The sequence below is a fragment of the Triticum dicoccoides genome, chromosome 2A (genome assembly GCF_002162155.2).
Source record: "Triticum dicoccoides isolate Atlit2015 ecotype Zavitan chromosome 2A, WEW_v2.0, whole genome shotgun sequence".
In the NCBI taxonomy this organism is placed as follows: domain Eukaryota; kingdom Viridiplantae; phylum Streptophyta; class Magnoliopsida; order Poales; family Poaceae; genus Triticum; species Triticum dicoccoides.
In genome coordinates, this window is record NC_041382.1 from 242,954,942 (window position 1) to 242,961,252 (window position 6,311).

Consider the following 6,311-nt stretch of genomic DNA (forward strand, 5'->3'; position numbering starts at 1 on the left):
TAAGGCAACGGGGAGTTGGCAAGCCATATCGGTGAGACCGAAATAATTGCAACAAGCAACAGAGAGTTGGCAAGGCCATCTTGGTAGGACCGAGATCCATATCGGTGTGACTGAACTGTCAGAGTTGTGGCTGTAGCTATGCTAGAATGAACTCGGTGGCTCCGGATGGAAGATATCGGTGGGGCCAAGTTTGGAATTCGAGTTTTGACATATTTGGATGGAGAAAGTGGCTGAGGGTTTTTGGAGCAATATCACTAAGCACTGTGAGAAAGTTGATCATTAAGCAACACCTCATCCCCTTTTAATAGTATTGGCTTTCCTATGAACTCAATGTGATCTTGGATCACTTAACCAAAAATGTAGAGTCTTGAGATTTTGCCAATCTTTGTCCTTAGCATTTTGAGGTGTCCACATTTCTAATCCATGCCATGCCAATCATTGAACATCCTGAAATATTTATCTTGAATGGACATTAGTTCAATGAGATATATGTTGTTATGAATTACCAAAACCACCCGGGGATTAGTTGCACTTTCAATCTCCCCCTTTTTGGTAATTGATGGCAACATATAGATCAAAGCTTCGACAAATGATTAAATGAATGAAATACATCATTGCTTTGAGAAGTGTGTGATAAGCAAGATCTCCCCCTAAATTTGTGCATTATTAAGAATGTGTGCTTGAATGCAAATGCACAATCGATTAGGATCATGGGTCACTCTTCCATGTCACATACATCTTGGTGTATTGCAAAAAATGATATGAGTGAAATAACATGCATGCATCACCAAAGACATAAGTGAATGATCATACACACAAAGTGGTAGGAATAAGCATTAAGCATAGTATGATCAGTCACACACCAAAAGTGTAGTATATCAAAAGCATAACAAACAAGTAGCATGAATCAAATGAACATAGTAGCAAGAACTCAAGAAAAACCAAAGAGAAAAAGTGAGACACACGCTCTCTCTCAGCCTAATGATCTATACAATTTCTCCCCCTTTGGAAACAAGTACCAAAAGGCTTGAAAAGGTATAGAGCTATGCATCTCTCTAGGCACAATCCTCCCAAGCTCCTGAAGGTGACTTCTGGCTGGTGGCTCCAGTGTGCTAAATGGCGTTGAGAGAAGTGCATTTGCAAATGCTTCTGATGATGTCTGGTGGGCTGGTGGAGTGGGAACTGGAGGTGCTACTGTGGTAGTAGTGGCAGGTGCAGAAAGAGTGGTCCTCGTCTTTGCAACTGGCACGACTAAAGATATGGGTGCCCTAGGTACCATCTGAAATCTCTGAGTGGTGGTCTCTCATCTCCACTGTCCTCTGCAGCAATCCTGCTTGCCTCGACATCATCTCTAAGCTTCTCCATGATAGTCTGAACCTCTGTGATCTTAATATCAAGATCATGAACCTTTGTATCAACAATCCGCTCTAGATCTCCTGGTTCTTGGAGATGTTGGCCAGACTCCTCCCAATCCTCAGGGTGGCCTCAGCAGATATGTCATATGGTCATTCTTTTACTTGAGGTTAGCTATTGGAGAATTAGGTGTTGTGGCTTCTTGAGCTGCTCTTGCTGTTGCTGCTGCTTGGATCTTCTCTTGAGCCTCAATAGATGTGGGGTGTGAGGGATCCATCACCACCACATTATCCTCAAACTCTGGCTAAAGAGGGAGATGCTCACAATAAAGTAGATATGTTCTCATTCCAACCTTGGAGTTGATGAGCATCTGGATGTGTGGAGCATATCCACAAGATCTCTTCTGGTCAGCAGATGTCCTCTTGATTGTTTCAACAATTAACTCATGACTTTGAACTTCTGAGGGATGTCAAACAAATGGAGCAGATTGATGGAGTGGCCATGTATCATCTTGTCATCTACATACTTGGGCAAAATAGTATGCCTCAAGATTGTGTTTGTGGTGGCCAAACCAGCTAGCAGGTGCTTGACTGAACCAAGGTTGTGACTCTCAAGATCCTTTGGAGGGATTTCCTTGTACATGTTTGCCATACTGTTGTGGTCCATCCTGGGCTTCCCGTACACATCGATGTCATTTTCCTCTTCTTGGAACCCTTAGTCATCCATGCAATCCTCGCATTTGGGTATAAATGAGTTGTGGAGTAAAATTGCATGATCATCTCATCATTCCACTTGGTGAGCTTTTGACCAACAAACTTGTCAACATTGGTAAGTATGAATCTCTCATGAATGTGGGGGAAATAATCTTCATTTGCATCAATGTATTTCTAGTCCACCCACTTCATGTCACTGACAATGGGCTTCTTATCAAGCAAAATAGTTTCATAGAAATATTGCTGTTCTTTGATGTGAAAGCGGTAATCACAAGCAGTCCTCCTCCTGACAGGATAGGGGTCATCCTTTCTCCACTCACGCAGTCCCTTATCCTTCCTGAGCATCATGTTTTCTGCAACAGGATGAGCATTGCCATGATCTAGGATCTTGTGCTTGAGCTTCCTAAGCACTAGTGGCTCATCATCAACCTCAACTTCAGGCACTGGGGCCTTGTTCTTCTCAGCAACAGAGATATTCCTTGTAGACCTCTTAGGTGCAGCAACTTTGGGCTTGGACTTGGGCTTAGAGGGAGCAGCTGACTTCATTGCATCTGACATCAGTTTCTGAGCCTTAGTAGGAGGTGCTTCAGCTTCTAGTTATTCTTCCTCCTTCTCATCATCAATCATCATGGAGGGTCCACCAATTACTCTAGCCATTGTCTTCCCCACCCTCTTTTTTTATTGTTGGCATCACCCTCTGCATTACTTGGCTCCTCAACTGTGAATATCATTGTTTCCTTTGGAGCAGAGGATTTGTGTGCCTTTGACATAGGGATTCTCCTTACAGCAGTCCTTTCCTTGGCACTTGGCCCAGTACTAGCAGAAGTACCATATTCCTTCCTCGAAACTGTTTTCTTCTTTGATGTGGCCTCACTAGCCACCAAGGCTTCATCCTCATCATCTGAGGTTCTCTTGTTCTTTGTCCTTGTGGTAGCCTTTGGCAGATCTGGAGAGCTCCTAATGCCCTTATAGTAGCTCTCATTGGGACTAGAATCCTCACTGAGATCAAAGTTCTTCTCTGACTCATTTTGACTGTCACTAGCACTTGACGTCTTGCAAAACTGACCCTGTGAATAGATGGGTATGGGCAGAGTAGATGAGTTATCAAAAAAAGCAGATAGTTTTTCAAAAATTTGAGTTCAAACTTTAGTTCTAGGTTTTCATAGAATGCATTTAGGAGCTGCCGAGTTGGTCATTTAAGTGATACCGAAGCAGTTAACAAAGACTAAACACACAATTTCGGTTGGACCGAAACGTGGTTCGGTGTCTCCGAGATGCTAGGGTTTCACTTAAACTTTACTTTCGATCTCATCGATTAGTACATTTCGGTGGAACCGATTTGTACTTGTGCAATGGCCAGAGCCAAATCGGCGGGACCGAAAATTCCTATTCGGTCGGTCCGATATGCGTTCAGCGGAAACCTAAACCTAAATTGTTTGCTCGAATTTATTCTAAGGAACTAATCTAGTGAATAGAGGCATTACAATTGTGTCAATATACATGGAAAAATCCTTGTGCGTTAAATTGGAGAAAAGAAAGCATGAGGAGATCGAATCTCACCCTAACTCGGTGGAGATCCTCTACGGCGGCAACGCGGAGCAGAATCCATTGACGACGGCAATGGCGGAGCAGAATCCGTTGATAGCGGAGGATTCCTGCAGTGAAGGTGCACAAGAGACGACAGCGATGATCCGGAGACCAAGGGGCGGCGGCAACAGGGTGCGGAGTCGTACCGTTTGAAAATGGTTTCAACATACGGTCGTGCGGAGTATATATACCCGTGTACTGTCGGTGGCACTGAGTGGAACAAATCGGTGGCACCAAGATGTGCAACTACGTGTAGTTACAACAAATCGATGGGACAAAGTTGGTCTAATCGGTAGTACCAAGATGAAAACCTAGACCAGTCTTTATGATTTCGATTCGATCGAGTTTGAGTGAGTTGGTCTAACCAAAATGCATGAAGAAGGTTTTGGAAGGCAGCCTTAGTTGGATCGGTGGCTCCGAGTGCTCCTCACCCAGAGGGTGCAAAAAAGACTTGTTCAATTTTTGTGATGTAGCATGAAAATAATTTGAGATAATAAGAGCATAGATAGCTAGAGGAGGTTCTTAGGCATTCTTGTACATCCACTTGGTCAACAAAAACCAAGACAATGAAAACAACAAATGGATGTCCTCAATGGAGAAAATATGCAACCAACATGCTCATACAATAAGATACCAAATGAAATATGTGTCAAAGCATGCACAACCAATTCTAGCATCTATCAAGCAATTGGCGATGACTAGGTCATCTATATATGAGTATATTGACTTAGGAGTCAAATGAGAACATTTGATCATAGGTCATACTCATTGTTTAAGCACAAGTGGGGTTACCACATTTACATAAAACATTAATGTGTTCACACCATTAGAGTTGATTTAGCTCAATTCTTAGAGCAAAGCTCCCCCTAGATGTGATATCCCCCTAAAGAGGGATGAACTAACCTTGGGTTTTGTTGATGATGACTTTATGTAGACAGTGAAGATGTGGATGCTCAATGTTGATGTAGACCATATGGAGCAATCCTTTAGAGTGTTGCACTTTCAATACCTACAAGGGTTAGTCCCACAAGGAACATACAAGGATATCCATAGACATAGTGTGAATTGCACATATGATGATGTCCATGAGAGCATTTGGTTACCTTGTCCCTTGTCTTACCAACAAAAAGTTTGTGACTCCATGAACTAGTGAAAGATATGAAAGTTGATTGCACAAGTCCTCGCCAATATGAATGTTAGTGGAGTATGTTGGTGGAGTCACCCTCAAGAACACTCTAGTTCTTCTTCTTTGGGACCCACATCAACTTGATGGGAATCCTTGGAGTTGTAGTTGAACTTGATGAAATAGAGCTTGATGTAGTCTTGGGAACCCACTTGACCATGGCCTTAGGAGCTTCTTCAAATGAGTCAATCTCTTCTTGAAGCTTGTCCTTCGCTTTTAGCTTGTGGTCTTGTGGTGGAAAATCATCTTGAGATTGTGTTCCCTCAAAAGAAGTGGGGTCATACTTCTCTTGTTGAGGAACAAACTTCGTCTTGGGGCATTGATTTTCTTCCCATTCAACTCCATTGGCATTGAGCTTTCGTTCATGTTTAATGTTTTGTCCTGGTTCCTATTAAATGGAGTGCCTTAATTACCATTAGTTTCTATTAGGACTCTGCTGCCACGGAACGGTAGGACAAAAGATCTCATGCAAGTTTTTATGGCAAGCACGTACGACTATTTATGAAATGCATGCCTACTATGATTGATGAATTGGAGCTAGATTGCTTCATTCTAGGTTACGACCATTGCATATTGAAGCCCATCTCAGCAATCCCGTCGATTACTCCATGCCTTCGCTCGATTACTCTATGCCTACGCTTTTACTGCTAGTGTTTTCATTACAACAACTACTACACTCTTTGCTACTACGCTACAAACTTGTTATTATTACTATTGCTACTTTATCACCACTTCTACCTATATTACTGTGCTATTAATAAATTTTCGCAAGCAAGTTATCTCTTCAGGTGTTAGTTGAATTGATAACTCAACTGCTAAACATTATAAATATTCTTTGGCTTCCCTTGGGTCGAATCAATAAATTTGGATTGAAATACTTTCCTTGAAGATTGTTGCCATCCTCTATACTTGCGGGTCATCATCCCCTCTGAATAGTGTGGGGTTCTCTATAACTCAAGAACAAAAATGAGGTTACGCCTATATCATTGTCACATACATCTAAAGTCTTCAACATTTTAAGGGGTATATGATCCATAACACAACATCTCAACTCGGACTAACACCTATAGATTTACTTAGCAAATATATTAGTCACCTACAAAAAAAAATTCATCAATGTCAAAACATAGTTAAGGGCATAATTACACTTTCACATGCAGTGGAGCCTAAGAGCCAGACAAAATCTAGTTGTCGTTCTTGCCACAATATGTCGGCAAGTCGCACATTATGAGCGGCGAGTTGGGTGTTTATCTTTCCCTTTCTTTCCTTTTTGGTTTTCCTTTCTTTGACTTTTTTGTTTAATTTTTAAAAAATGCTCAAAAAAAATTTTATGTTTCATGATTTTTAGAAAGTTCACGAAATAAAAAATGTACATGTTTTTTTAGAAAACACACACAATTTTTTAAATGTTCATGAAAACTTAAGAAAATTATTCCCTTTTTAAAAAAGGTCACTTTTAAAATAAATAAATATTC